At 45.5% G+C, this 15,471-nt stretch overlaps 1 long non-coding RNA gene across 1 annotated transcript; it reads right to left on the bottom strand.

The window, feature by feature from the left end:
• Positions 1 to 852: 852 nt before the first annotated feature.
• On the bottom strand, positions 853 to 10,193 carry LOC147088003 (uncharacterized). The gene is made up of 3 exons (XR_015075443.1): positions 10,131 to 10,193; positions 9,819 to 9,895; positions 853 to 1,158 (listed from the first exon to the last, which is right to left on the bottom strand). It is a non-coding gene; the product is annotated as an uncharacterized LOC147088003 (long non-coding RNA).
• Between the last annotated feature and the right edge of the window lie 5,278 nt (positions 10,194 to 15,471).

Raw genomic sequence — 15,471 nt, 5'->3', positions numbered from 1 at the left:
TTCTCTCTCTCTCCCCGCTCTACCCACCCTCTCTCTCTCCCCCCTCCCCCACATCCTCTTTCTCCCCACTCCCCCACATCCTCTTTCTCCCCCTCCCCCTCTCTCTCTCCCCCCCTCCCCCCACCCTCCTCTCTCTCCCCTCCGCCCACCCTCTCTCTCTCTCCCCTCCGCCCCACCCTCTCTCCCCTCCCCCACCCTCTCTCTCTCTCCCTCTCCCTCCTTGCCTCTCTCCCTCCCTGCCCCTCTCCCTATCCTCTCCCTCTCCTCCCTCCCTATTTCTCTGTCTCTCTTACGTCTGTTCCCCTCTGCTGCTCTCCGTTTATCTTCTACCATTTTTTGTGTCCGAGCTCGCCGGCCGCTCAGGCTCTGTATGGAAATCATCTTGGCGCCGGTGCCTGATTTGCTACTCCAGGCCCCGCCGTCCGCCCGCTCTCCGGGGCAAGGTAAAAGCCGGGCTCCGGCCCCACACCCACACCACCAAGGAAAAGCACCCGGGGAACCCGCCCGCCGCCCAATGTGAAGAAAGACCCTCCACACCTGTCACGGAGCTGAAGTCTCCGAAAGCGGCCACGGGCCCGGGCCTCTTCCCCCGCACATTCAGGAGGCGCGGGGAAGAGAGAGAGGCAGACCCGGTGGGGGGAGAGTTAGACGCCGGCGCATCAGCCTTTACTAAGATGGCGGCGGTAGCGGTGCTCGGCTGAGGCCCGCCCCTCCAGCTCTTCTCAAAGATGGCAGCGATCGGGGGCCGCTTGTTGACTGGGGCCGGGAGGTGCCTAGCTCGGGCGTGGGTGTGGAGGAGAGGCCGAGGGCTTCGAGGCCTACCTGGAAAAATGGGGAAAGGTAGGAAAATTAATGAGATTAGATAAAAGATTTAGAAAGTAATTAACTTTTTAAAAAAACAATATGTGTTTTAAAAGCAACTTTATTTTTAAAGACGCAGAAAGCGTGAAAAAGAAATGAAAAGTTTGGAATCAAGATGTTGGCGACTCACCTCGGCTCAGAACGATAAGGCCCGCCCACACACGCACCGATTGGTCGACCGTCAAGTCACCGAAGCGTAGGATTGGTCAATCGTACCATCACTCAACTGTAGGAGGGCCCGACCGCACGTGCCAGGCACCCGGCGTACGATTGGTCGACCTCGACGTCACTCTATTGCTAATGAGCGGATAATGAGATGCTAATGAGCGGAATTTTGAACGTTTTTTGGACACCGCGGGCGCAATTTTTGTCCGGCCGAAACGTAAATATGCTTACGACCGTTTTGTAATCGTAAGCTTTATTTTGATGTAACGCACGCGTAGGAATGCTCTATAACTTGAGTGTATAGCCGGACAGACACACACCGAAGGACAGACAGACAGACAAACAGACAGACAGACAGACAGATGTATCCGTTTATATATATAGATATATTCAATAATCTGAACAGCAAACTCACTGCTGTGTATGTCGATCTAAATTTCTAAATGTTTAACAGACATTGACCGTTCTATGACCGAAATTGCCTGAGGGTCACTTCTAATCAGGACATTTCCAGCTTAACAACTGTAGGGATTTAATATTAAAACACAGCTGGGATAATTGTGATCAACAGGTCAGTTTCTTCAGACAGTAAATAACCCTTTCACAGATACAATGGGTGGCTCTGAAACGAGCCTTTATGTTATTAGATTAAATCTTTTCCCCTTTACTTGCTCTTGCGGGGCCCAGCCCTGAATTTCTTCGGCAGAAGCACCGCCTGGAGCCTAGGCAGTTCAGCAATGATCTTAGTGAATGGTGCAGCAAACTCGATGGCCTTATGGCATGCTCCTGTCAGTCTCTGGTATGTGAGCGTTGTTTTTTTCTTCAGTTTCTGATTTGGGTTTTATTACACACCCTGACAGCATCTGGGATCTAAGTGTCTGTTTCACTCTATATCGGTCAGTTTCTGGCATGTGAATGTGGGAATTACTCTGTACCTGTCAGTTTCTGGTATGTTATTTTGGCTTTATTCTGTACTTGTCAGTTTCTGGTATGTCATTGTGATTTTATTCTGTACTTGCCGGTTTCTGATATGTAAGTGTGGGTTTCCCTCTGTTCCTGACATTTTCTGTATGTTAGTGTGGTTTTTATTCAGTATCTGCTAGTTTCTGGGATGTGAGTATGGATTTTACCCTGCATCTGTCAGTCTCAGGTTTGTGAGTGTATGTTTTCATCTCTATCTGTCTGTCTCTGGGATGTGAGTGTGGGTTTTACTCTGTATCTGTCTGTCTCTGGGATGTGAGTGTGGGATTTACTCTGTATCTGTCCGTCTCTGGGATGTGAGTGTGGGTTTTACTCTGTACCTGTCTGTCTCTGTGATGTGAGTGTGGGTTTTACTCTGTATCTGTCTGTCTCTGGGATGTGAGTGTGGAATTTATTCTGTAGCTTTCAGTCTCTGGGATGTAAGTGCATGTTTCACTCAGAATCTCTCAGTATCTGTGATGTGATTGTGTATTTTACTCAGTATCTGTCTGTTTCTGGGATGTGAGTGTGGGTTTAACTCTGCATTTGTCAGTTTCTGGGTTCTGAGTGTGGGTTTGACTCTGCATCTGTAATTTTCTGGGGTGTGAGTGTGGGTTTGAATCGACATCTCTCAGTCTCTGGTATGTGAATGTGTGTTTTATTCTGCACCTCTCACTCTCTTTTATGGGAGTATTGACTTTGTTCTGCATCAGTCTGTCTCTCGTATGTTAGTCTGGGTTTTACTCTGTATCTGTTAGTCTGTGGTATGTGAATGTAGGATTTACACTGTATCTGTTAGTCACTGGTATGTGAGTGTGGGTTTTACTCTGTATTTGTTTGTCTCTGGTATGTGACTTTGTGTTTTACTCTGTATCTGTTAGGCTCTGCTATGTGAGTGTTGGTTTTACACTGTCTTTTAGTCTCTGGTATGTGAATATGGATTTTATTCTGTATCTGCTATTGTCTGGTATGTGAGTGTAGGTTTTACACTGTATCTGTTAGTCTCCAGTATGTGAGTGTGGGTTTTACTCTGTATTTGTTAGTCTCGGGTATGTGATTGTAGGTTTAACTCAGTATCTGTTAGTCTCTGGTATGTGAATGTGGATTTTACTCTGTATCTGTCAGTCTCTGGTATGTGAGTGTGTGTTTTACTCGGGATCTGTTAGTCTCTGGTAAGTGAGTGTGGCTTTTACTCTGCATCTGTTAGTCTCTGGTATGTGAGTGTAGGTTTTACTCTGTATCTGTTAGTCTCTGGTATGTGACTGTGGATTTTACTCTGTATCTGTTAGTCTCTGGTATGTGAGTGTGTGTTTTACTCTGTATCTGTTAGTCTCTGATATGTGAGTGTTGGTTTTATTCTATAGCAAGTGTTCCCTTTAAGCAGCAGGTCCTGTACAGCAGATCCTACGATGTTCTAATGGCAACAACTGCACATGCATGTTAATCTGAATGGGTCATGCAGCCCCCACAATAAATAATCTCTGGGAATTGAGTGTGGGTTTTACTCTGTATCTGTCTGTCTCTGGGATTTAAGTGTGGATTTCACACTGTATCAGTCAATCTCTGGGAGGTGAGTGTGATATTTACTCTATATCTGTATGTCTCTGGTATGTGACTGTGGGCTTTATTCTGTACCTTTCAATTTATTCGATGTGTGTGTGGCTTTCTCTCTGTCCCTGACAGTCTCTGATGTGTGAGTGCGGGTTTCATTGTGTATTGTTCTGTCTCTGGTAGCTGAGTGTGGGTTTTATTCTGTATTAATCTGACATTAAGATTAACATGCATGTGTGTGTGTGTGTTTTTTACTTTATAGGATTGAAAATATGTAATTTTTTTTGAAGGTGAAAGCCGAGTAAAAGTTCGTATTCAGAGGGATTTGTGTGTCCTTCTACATGAATCACAGAAAGTAAACAGCAATCAATTGGGAATTAAATTTTATATTTGCCCTTATTGCAAGTGGTTGGAGTATAAGTGTATGGTAGTGTTGGTTCAATTTTATAGGTCTGGGATGAGCAGAAATTTATTCCCTCGGAGGGTTATAAATCTTCTCAAATCTACCCCAGAGGTCTGCGGATGCTCAGTCGGTGGGTATATTCAAGATTGAGATATGTAGATTTTTGGGCACTTAGCATATCAACGGAATCAATTTCTGCTAATTACATCTGGGGTTCTCTCTAACTGTCAATCCCCGCTGTCTGAGTGTATGTTTACTCTGTGTCTCTCAGTCTTTGGTTTGTGAACGTGGGTTCTACTCTATACCCGTCATTTTCTGGTATATTAGTATAGATTTATCTGTACCAGACATATTTATGATATGTGAATATTCGTTTTACTTTCCAAGTTCATTTGAATTTCGAGCAGGGGTTGGCCATTATGCCCCTCGAGCCTGCTCCGATATTCAATAAGATCATGGCTGACCTTCGAACTCAACTCGGATTTCCTGTCCTTTCCCGATCTCTCTTAATTCCTCCGCAGTACAAGAATCTATATCAGCCTTAAACATAATCAACGACTGGGCATCCACAGCTCTTTGGGGCAGCGAATTCCAAATATTCGCAACCCGCTGAGTGAAGAAATTCCTCCATATCTGAGTCTTAAAAGGCCAGCCATTTTTCTGGAGCCTTTGCCCCATAGTTCTAGATTCTCCTGTGAGGGGAAACAATCTCTGAAATGTGAGTGTGAGTCTTACTCTTTACCTGCCAGTTTCTGCTAAATTGTGGGTGGCTTTTCATTGTACCTGTCAGTTTCTGGTATGGAAGAGAGCTTTTCACCCTGTACCTGTCAATTACTCGTAATTGCGTATGGGCTTTACTCTGTATCTGCCAGTTTCTGTCGTGTGAGTGTTTGTTTTGTTCTGTATCTGTCAATCTCTGATACATGACCTTCCCCTGCAGTATCCATAGCACTGTTTGTGACCTGAAATCTTCTCTCTTTTTTCATCCCCATTTTTAATGTTGTTTTAAAACTCATTTTTATTTCTATGGGAGACGCATGGAATTCCATGGAAGATCAAAGTATTTTGTCAGTTGCAATGGACATTTCTTTTTCTCTTAAAATCCTACTGCAATGTTCCATAAGTCAGTTCTGACCTGCGAGGGGTATTAAAAGTATCTCGGCTGCGATGGCAGGGAATCGAACCCAGGTCAACTGCTTAGAAGGCATCTATGTTCACCACTGTACCACCATCGCTCACATCATAATTAATATATTTACGGACTTCTTTGGCCCCTAAGTGGGCCAAGTGAGAGACACAGCAATCATTTAAATCAGAACATCAGCACTATGTTGAGGCACTTTCCCTCCAATTAAAAATGGCCACTGTGAATTGTTATATCGCTAAGATTGAGCCCTCACCCCATTTATTATTTTTAAATCTTTTATAGGTTAAAAAATAATAATCCACATTGCTGGAAGGCATTAAACTGCGATAGGGAGACCTAAACTGTATCAAACATATCAAAGTTTGCAGGTGATACTAAGATGGGAGGGAAAGTAGTGAGTGAGGAGGACATAAAAAACCTGCAAGGGGACATCGACAGGCTAAGTAAGTGGGCAGAGATTTGGCAGATGGAATACAATACTGGAAAGTGTGAGGTTATGCACTTTGGCAGGAAAAATCGGAGAGCAAGTTATTATCTTAATGGCTAGAAACTGGAAAGTACTGAAGTACAAAGGGATCTGGGGGTCCTGGTGCACGAAACTCAAAAGGTTAGTCTGCAGGTGCAGCAAGTGATTAAGAAGGCCAATGGAATGTTGGCTTTCATTGCTAGGGGGATAGAATATAAAAATAGGGAGGTATTGCTTCAGTTGTACAAAGTTTTGGTGAGACCGCAACTGGAATACTGCGTACAGTTTTGGTGTCCATACTTAAGAAAGGACATACTTGCTCTCGAGTCAGTACAAAGAAGGTTCACTCGGTTAATCCCGGGGATGAGGGGATGGACATATGAGGAGAGGTTGAGTAGATTGGGAATCTACTCATTGGAGTTCAGAAGAATGAGGCGATCTTATTGAAACATATAAGATTGTGAAGGGGTTGGATCGGGTGGATGCGGGGAAGATGTTCCCGATGATGGGTGAAACTAGAACTAGGGGGCATAGTCTTAGAATAAGGGGCTGCTCTTTCAAAACTGAGATGAGGAGGAACTACTTCACTCAGAGGGTGGTAGGTCCATGGAATATGCTGCCCCAAAAAGCAGTAGAAGCTACATCATTACATAAATTTAAAACAGAAATAGACAGTTTCCTAGAAGTAAAGGGAATTAAAGGTTAGAGGGAGCGGGCAGGAATTTGGACATGAGTCTAGGTTCAGATCGGTCATGGCCCTGTGGGCAGCGGAGCGGGCCCAGGGGCCGTGTAGCCTGATCCTGCTCCTATTTCGTGTGTCTAATTCTGTTAGATTCAGGAGATGGTTCTGTGATAGTGGATTGGCAGTTAGGCTCAGTTCAGCCATGATCTTATTGAATGGCGGAGCAGGCTCGAGGGGCCGATTGGCCTACTCCTGTTCCTATTTCTTATGTTCTTATGCATCAACAGGAGCCTGGTTGCGATGCCGCGAATTCGAACCCCAATCAAGTCGCTCGAAAGAGCAGCTACAATCACCACTCTCCAACCATCGCTCTAATTTTAAAATGGAATCCTCTGTATTTACAGATCGGACGCAATGGATCATTGGAGCTTTAGTCAGGACGAGTAAAAGACTTTGCAATCATTTCAATCTGAACATAAACAAGGTGTTCAGATTATTTCTCTCCAATTCAAAATAGTTACTGATGAATGGTTATCTTGTTGCACTCCTAGCTGGCGGCCAGGAGATGGCACCAAACTCTAATAGTTTGGAGTGTGCGGATTGTGTCCACACATCCAGAGCGCTGTGAGTCTGGTGGTGCCCGGGGAGCTGGCCAGCACGGCGTGTCGGAAGGGACAATGCCGGTGGCCATTGCAAATAAATTTCACAATGCCCTGAGAAAGCATTAAGCAAAGCAACGGCTCTTTTAAGAGGAAACCACACCATTAATTTCGTCGAATTATCCATTCGGGATATTGTCCTTTTAATGAATCAGAGAAAGGTACAGCACATTTGTTTGTGGCTTTACTCTGCCACTGTCATTTACTGCTATGTGAGTGTGGGTTTAACTCTGTACCTGTCTGTATCTGGAATGTGAGTGTGTGATTTAATCTGTACCTGTTGTTTTCTGGTAAGTGAGTGAACATTTTTCTTCGTATCTGTCAGTGTCTTGATGTGAGAGTGTGTGTATCAGTCTACATGTCCACCTCTGGTATGGAAGTGTGTTTTTTATTTTGTACCTGTTATTTTCTTGCATGGAAGAGAGGCTTTTCTCTGTACTTCTCAAGCTCTGGTATGTGTGCGTGGGTTATACCCTCGATTTCTGATTCTCTGTTATGTGACAGTTCATTTAATCTAAGTCAGCCAGTGTCTGATATAATACTGTGGGTTTTACTCTACTTGTCAGTTTCTGATACGTGAGTGTGGCTTTTCTGCTGTAACGCTCAGGTACTGATATGTGAGTGTGGGTGTTTCTCTGTACCTGTCAGTGTCTAGTATGTGAGTACAGGCTTTATTCTGTACCTCTTGATTTCTGATATGAGAGTGTGGGGTTTACTCTTTATCATTCACTCTCTGGCATTTGAATGTAAGTTTAATTTTGCATCTGTCTGCCTCTGGTATGTGAGTTTGGGTTTTACTCTTTGTGTCAGTTTCTGATATGTGAGAGTGGCTTTTACTCTGCACCCGTCAATATCTTGTATGTGAATGTGGATGTTGCTTTGTACCTTTCAGTGTCTAATGTGTGAGTGTCTGTTTCACTCTGCCTGTAAGTTTGTGACATCGTAGTGTGGTTATCACACTGTAACTCTCAAATTCTGAAATTAGAGTTTGAGTTTAACTATCTTTATTTCACTCTATGGTGTGTGAGTGTGGGTTTTCCTCTGCATCTCTCGGTCTCTTGTATGTGAACTTGGCTTTTACTCAAAACCATCAAATTTGTGAATTTATTCCATATCAGTCAGTTTCTGATTTATCAGAGTGGGGTTTCCTATCTTCCTGTCAATGTCTGCTATGGAAGAGAAGGTTTACTCATAATCTGTCAGTTTCTCGATTATGAATGTGGGTTTTGAGTCTGCATCTATCAGTCTCTGATGTGTGATATTCACTCTGTATCTATCAGGCTCTGATATGTGAGTTTCACTCTGTATCCATCGGTCTCTGGTATGTGAGTATGCGCCTTACACTGTATCTGTCAGTTTCTGTTATGGAAGTCTGGTTATATTCTATACCGGTCTTGTTCTGATATATGAGAGTGGGTCTTACTCTATACCTGTCAGTTTCTGCTCAGAGATTGGGTTTTCTGTTGTACCTGTCAGTTTCTGGTATGCTGGTTGGGTTTTAGGCTTCACCTGTCAGTCTCTGCGATGTGAGTGTGGGCTTTTCCATATCTGTCAGTCTCTACAAATACAGAGTAAAGTCCATACTCACATCTCAGTTACAGATGTGTCAGTGTTGATTTTACCCTGTACCTGTCATGTCAGTCTCAGGTACGGTAAGTGAATGTGATTCTTCTTAATCTATTATTCTCTGTGTCTCTCGGTCTCTGGTAATGTTTGTGAATGTGAGATTATTTCTGTATCTGGTAAGTTTCTGCTACTGTTTGCGAGTGTGGTGTTGATTATGTATCTGTTACACTGGTAATGTGAGTGAGTGGGAGATTCGTTATGTAATTGGCAGTCTCATGTACTGGACTATTCTTGCTGTGTGTGACTTTTGGACTCCATTCCTTCTCCACCTTATGTAGGCCAATGCTAGTTTGATTTTATCTGTGACTGTCTCAGGAGGAGGTTTCGTTCAGTCCATTACCTCTGATTGTCTGGTCTTGTATGTTGGCTGTTGGGTTTGATAGTCTGTGTACAGCCAGCAGTGTGGATTGACACCGTATCAGTGTCTATCTGTTCGTGTGTGTGAGTAAAGGAGTGAAAATATATCTGCCTGTCAGAGCGATATGTTTGGACTTTGAAACAACATCTTATTCTACTGCTGCAAGTGACTGTGAGATTCATAATGTATCTCTGGGAATTCGGATCACTGTGGGACTGATTGCTTCTGCTGCCTGTGATAATAGGATTGAGGGCAGTTCTGTGTCTCTGTGTTCTGTGTGTGAGAAGGAGCTTTCTGACTGTCCCTTGTGTTCCGGATGGAGGAAAGATCACACTTATTTTGGCTCGTTGTAGTAGTTTGCTATGAGATTAATACAAGAACAATATAAGTTATAATATATGGATTGGTGTCGCTAGAATATAAAAATAAAGTTATATTAATGTGTTTGTTTGTAATGAAGTAATGTATCTTCAGAGGGGAAATCGCGATACAAACATTGTCTGACCTCACTGCAGTACAGCGGCACGCAGATTCTCCACGCCAGGTGTGTAGGACGGTTCTATAATAATTATCAGCATCCAGACACAACCCAAACCCAGCTCTGGACCATGAATGGGACCATCCGATTGGCACAGTCCAGGTTTATAACTCCCAGTCCCAAGGGACTATATATAAAATTCTGGATCGCTTCCTGCAAGATAGCCAGAGGTACCTGGTCTGTACAAATAATTGTTTTCAGTCTATTGAAACCGAGTTGAGGGCCTGTGTAGATAAAAGACTGCCACAGGACCCGTATCCATATGAATTTGACAGAGTGTATCCATATGTATTTGCCGGAGCGACAATGTATCTTTCGGTCACCAGCAACACCTTTCTGGAGAACACAACGCACCGAAACAAAATAACCGATCATTGAAATGTATTCTTTCACACTTCTCACCTGGTGCCTGCAATAGATGCACTTTGTGAAACTCCTCACATCCTCACAGTCAGGCTGTGTTTCCACTGTTCCCTGTCCTAGAACAACAGACATGGTGAGATTGCAAATGATTCAGGAACATTCACTCCTGATTTGGGGGAAGAAAGCAGCAATGATTTGAAAGAGCGAGGTGATGTACTTTCTCTGTTACCTTACACTGTACGCAGAGCCCGAGAACGGCCTTTCCCCTCCCCCTACTCTCTCCATGTTCCGGAACTGGTTCCCGCTCCAATCTGTCTCTTACAAAGAGCCCCCGGTTGCCGCTAAACTTACCCCGACTCAAAGCCCATCTGTGGACACAGTCCCAATGCGATGTGCTGCTGTGAGGAGCCTGCTGTTTGCTCCCTTACTCGGGCCCGTGATATCTCCGCTCCCTGATGTGTTCAGCGATCATCAGCCGAGCACAGAGGAAACGCCCCCTGCTGGCAGAGCTGGGGGAGGGGAGCTCGCAGGACACTTCCTGTCACTTTAAACACTGTGTGGAGAGGGGGAGGAGCAGGCAAGTGTTTATCACGCATGCTCAGACCTGTCTTCCTGAACCTCAAATTAAATAAAGCAACAACAACAACAACTTAAATCTATATAGCGCCTTTAACGCAATATATCGTCCCAATCAGCTTCACAGGAGCGTTACCAAAGAAACATTGACACCGAGACAGATAAGGAGATATTAGGAGAGTAGGAAGTGACTCTGGACACACGTCAGTTGCTGCCGGTGAGTGTGAGAGCGACGCGAATCCTGTCCCTTAGCGCGATTTGTTCCCCCAATACTGTATGGAACAATGGACAGGAACAGGCTCTCTCAATCTCAGACACTGAACTGCTGGTGAGTGGTGTTAGATCCGTGGTTCAGTGGATAAATAATTACACGGATGCTGTACATAAACAAATCACAGGTCTTTACTGGAGGAGGGTCATCTCTAGACTGGGGTACAGAGGCATGCGCACAGCTTATATACCAGTGTGGTTACTGCCGGTACTACAGTATACAGGAGCTGAAAAAGTAGTTCTGACTTAAAGCACATACACTACAATTCCTCCCATTTTATATTAATAATACCCCCTTAATATTCAAATAACAATTGCATTTTTACATGTATATTCAATAACAAAAGTCCATTTATAGATTCAGTCTTTGGGGCGGCTTCCTGACCCTTTCGGGATAGCGCCTTTCCAGAGGTTCTTGTTCTTGGTGCAGAGGTGATTCTGACCCCTTTTCATCGGGTAGTTCATCGGGTCCCACTGCTACTGGGTCTGAAGTAAATGCTCCCGGTATGTCGGGTTCATCCACAGGCACTCGAGACATGGGGTTGACGCCTTCCTGTGATGCTAAGATCTGATCGACGTGGCGTCTCACAATGTTCTCCCCGACATCCACTGTGTACATTAATGGCCGCTGCCTTGTACATATCGTTCTGGGTTGCCACTTCTCTGTTCGATAGTCACGGGCCAAGACTGGTTGCCCTAGATTGAAGCTCCTTGTCGGCTTCTCGTTGATGTGCTGGAATTGTTTGTCCTCAAGATTTCTTTGCACATTTGGTCTGAGCAAGTCCAGACGAGATCACAACCTTCGATTAAAGAACATCATGGCTGGGGTCTGGTTGGTAACTGCATGTGTCGCGTTTCGGTAGGCTGATAAGAAATTGTCCATCTTATGCTGTAGTGGAATTTCCTCATCGCACATGGCCTTTATCGCCTTCTTAAAGGTTTGTACGAACCTCTCAGCCAATCCATTGGTGGCTGGATGATACGGGGCAGATGTGTAATGCCTTACCCCATTCCTTTTCATGAATTTTTGGAACTCGTCGGACACAAACTGTGGTCCATTATCAGAGCAGATCTGGTCTGGCAAACCGTTTCTGGCAAATATGGTCCGTAGGACTGCAATCGTTTTCTCTGTAGTGGTTAAAGACATCTTTATCACCTCAGGCCACTTTGAATGAGCATCCACTGCTATTAAGAACATTGAGTCCATGAATGGACCAGCGAAATCAATGTGCACCCGTTGCCATGGAGAGGAGGGCCACTCCCATGGGTGTAGAGGGGCATGTGGTGTTGCATTTTGGACCTTCTGGCACACTAAGCAGCTTTTAGTTAGGTCTTCAATTTGTTGATCGATTCCCGGCCACCGCACATAAGCCCTAGCAAGGCTTTTCATTTTCACTCCCCCCAGATGACCTTCATGTAGCTCCTTTAGCACTCTCTCCCTTAACTTGGGTGGAATCACCACTCTGGATCCACACATCACTGTCCCCTGCCATACTGACAGCTGTTCTCTTCTGGATGAGAATGCTGGCAACAGTGAGTCACCATGTGTTGGCCATCCCCTCACTGTCAATTCACATACCCGTGACAGCGTCGGATCATTGCTGTCTCCTTCTCTATATCCGCGTTTGTTACTGGCAATCTTTCAATTATCGACGAATAATATATCTCGATAGGGTCCACTGCTGGTGCTTCCTCCACCATAGGCAGTGGCAGGCGCGATAGCCCATCAGCATTCCCATGCTGTTTCTTGCCTTTATATTCTATTTCATATTGATTCGCCCCTAGAAACAGGGACCATCTTTGTAACCGCTGTGCAGTCATTACTGGCACGCCCTTCTTAGGATTAAAGATGGAGACAACTGGTTGGTGGTCAGTCAGCAAGGTGAACTTCTGCCCATGCAGATAATGGTTGAATTTTTTTACTCCCCATACTAGGCTGACGGCCTCCCTGTCAATCTGGGCATAGTTGCGCTCGGCTGAGGTTAGTGACCGAGTCGCAAAGGCTACTGGCCTCTCCAACCCATCTAGGAATTTGTGCGAAAGCACCGCTCCAATGCCATAGGGTGATGCATCACATGCCAAACGAATTGGTAGTGCTGGGTTGAAATGGGCCAACACCTCTTTTGATGTGATCAATTCATTAAACTTCTAGAAAGCTCGTCTACGTTCGTCATCCCACTTCCATGGTACCCCTGTTTGCAGTAGGGTGTTCAGCGGGTGTAATACCATAGACAAATTTGGTAAGAACTTGTGGTAATAGTTTACCAGCCCGAGGAACGACCTCAGTTGTGACACATTTTCCGGTTCTGGAGCCTTGACTACTGCCTCAATCTTGTCAGGGGACTTATGTAACCCCTCTTCATCGATGACGTGGCTGCAATACGAGATCTGTTTCTGGAAAAACTCGCACTTGTGGCGATTAGCTCGTAGCCCATATTCCTTTAATCTGGCGAGCACCTTCTCCAAGTTAGCGAGGTGATCACCGTCATTTTCGCCCGTGACCAAGATGTCGTCCAAATAACACTGGGCCCCTGGAATCCCTTGCAGGACCTAATCCATCGCCCTTTGCCAGATAGCCGGAGCCGAGGCTACTCCAAACACCAGCCGGTTGTATTGATAGAGACCTTTATGGGTGTTGATCATAAGGTAATGTTTCGAAGCTTCTTCTACCTCCATTTGCAAGTACGACTGGGCTAGATCAATTTTGGTGAAGCGTTTACCACCAGATAGCGAGGCGAAAATATCCTCGATTCGTGGAAGCAGATATTGCACCGTGTGAAGGACTGGGTTCACTGTCACCTTAAAATCCCCACAGATGCGGACCTTCTTTGGTCCCCCAGGCGTATTACTCAACAACCTCTTCATTACAGGAACGATGGGTGTAGCCCACTCACTCCAGTCCACTTTGGACAGTACTCCTGAACGTTCCAACCCTTCGAGCTCTGCTTCAACCGCTGGTCTGATCACTTAAGGCACTGGTCTGGCCTTCAGAAACTTTGGGCTGGCATTATCCTCTATTTTGCTTGTTACTGTTATTCCTTTTAGTGTTCCTAGTCCCTCCTGGAACACTTCTTTTGCGTCAGTTAGCATTTTGACAGTTGTCCAGGTGTGACGTCATCATCCTTTTTGGCCTCCACCTTCAGTGCATGTATGGAATGCCAATCTAAATGTAGCTTCCGGATCCATTCACGTCCTAGCAGTGGTGGTCCTCCATTTGGCAATACATATATATCCATTTCAAGTATTTCCTGACATTTATATGTCACTTTCACCCTTATTTTTCCTTTGGGGTAGACTTTTTGCCCCGTATATATCTTCAAGACAATCTCTGTAGCTTTCAAGAGTATGTGTGAAAATAGCCGCTTGTAGTCTCTTTGATTTATGACTGTTAGAGCTGACCCTGTTTCCAATTCCATTTCCACTTGGACTCCGTCTATCTTGAGTGTAACCCAGATAGTCTGGTGATCCTCCATTTCGGTTACATTATGTAGTTTCAGACAACCCAGCTCCTTGCTTCTGGAGTCTGTGTCACTTTTCTGTTCATCTGAACCGCTGTCCATCACCTGGTGTGCCTTTTTGTACTTCTCCTTTTCTTCCCAGACCTGCAGACTCTTGCTATGTGTCCTGCTTTCCCACACTGTCTGCACACTTGGTCCTTGAACCAACAATCTTTCTGGTCATGTGTTTTTCTGCCGCAGCGATAGCACTTCCCTGTTCCATAGGTCATTTCGTTGGTGCCATATTCTTGCGGTCTCCGTTGTATCTCTGCAACGCCCCTTGCGGCTGCTTCGTCTGATACTGCCATATTGAAAGCTTTGTCCAGCGTAAGGTCCTTTTCTGACAGAAGCCGTTTCTGGGTTCCTTCACTTTGTAGCCCACACACAAACTTGTCCCTTAACGTGTCTGCTAGTCCCGCTCCAAGCTGGCAGTATTTCAATAGCTTGTGCAGTTTCGTTAGGTACTCAGCATTGCTTTCATCTTTGTGTTGGTTCCTTTTATGGAACTTAAATTGTTCTGCTATCAGCAGCGGTGTGGGGTTTAAGTGGTCCTGTAGGATTTCTACTATGCTTTCAAAATTCTTGTTTACCGGCTTCTCTGGTGTTATTTGATTTCACAGTAACCCATAAGTTTTTGCACGCATGGAATTTAACAGAACCAATGCTTTATTAGCATCTGGCACTTCATTCGCCCTGCAGTACACCTCAATACGTTCCACATATGTCACCCAATCTTCGACTTCATTGTCGAATGTAGAGATACTGCCACTCTTCGGCATCCTTGGCTGTGCCTTAACTATCCCTAATGGTGTCTCCTGCGCTTCCCCTTCTTCTCCGCTGGCACAAAATGGCGTCTCCTGTGCTTTCCTTCCTTCCCGTGCTCGCCCGTTTTCTCCGCTGTGGCTTCGCAAAATGGCATCTCCCGCACTCTTCCTTCTTCTCTGCGGCTCAATGGCTCCTCCCACGCTCTCCCTGCTTCTCCGCGGCTCAATGGTGCGTCCTGCGCTCTCCCTGCTTCTCCGCGCCTCAATGGCAGCTCCCCTTGCTTCACCACGCAGACCCTGATCAGCCCGTGATCCCTGGCTCTGCTCTGCGCATTCTTCTCTTGATATTTGTCGACGCCGCTCAGTCTAGAACCCGACTGTTCTTACCCTCTCTCTCTCTCTCCGGCTTGCAGTATTTTTCCTCGACGCTGCTCGGTGATCAACCCCCGGCTGCGCCCTGCTCTCTTCACCCTCTTTCTTACCCCGTCAACGCTGCCCGGCTCTCTCTCTCTGCTATCGGTCGGCTCCAGCTGCCGCTGCTCGGGAAGGGTCTGCTCTGGACCTGTCGTCAGTCTCTTACTGCTC

This window comes from Somniosus microcephalus, unplaced genomic scaffold, assembly GCF_052327205.1.
Source record: "Somniosus microcephalus isolate GS21.2 unplaced genomic scaffold, FLI_Smic_1.0 unresolved_chr5, whole genome shotgun sequence".
Taxonomy (NCBI): Eukaryota; Metazoa; Chordata; class Chondrichthyes; order Squaliformes; family Somniosidae; genus Somniosus; species Somniosus microcephalus.
Note: the sequence above shows the minus strand (reverse complement) of the source record. Positions and strands in the feature narration are given on the sequence as shown.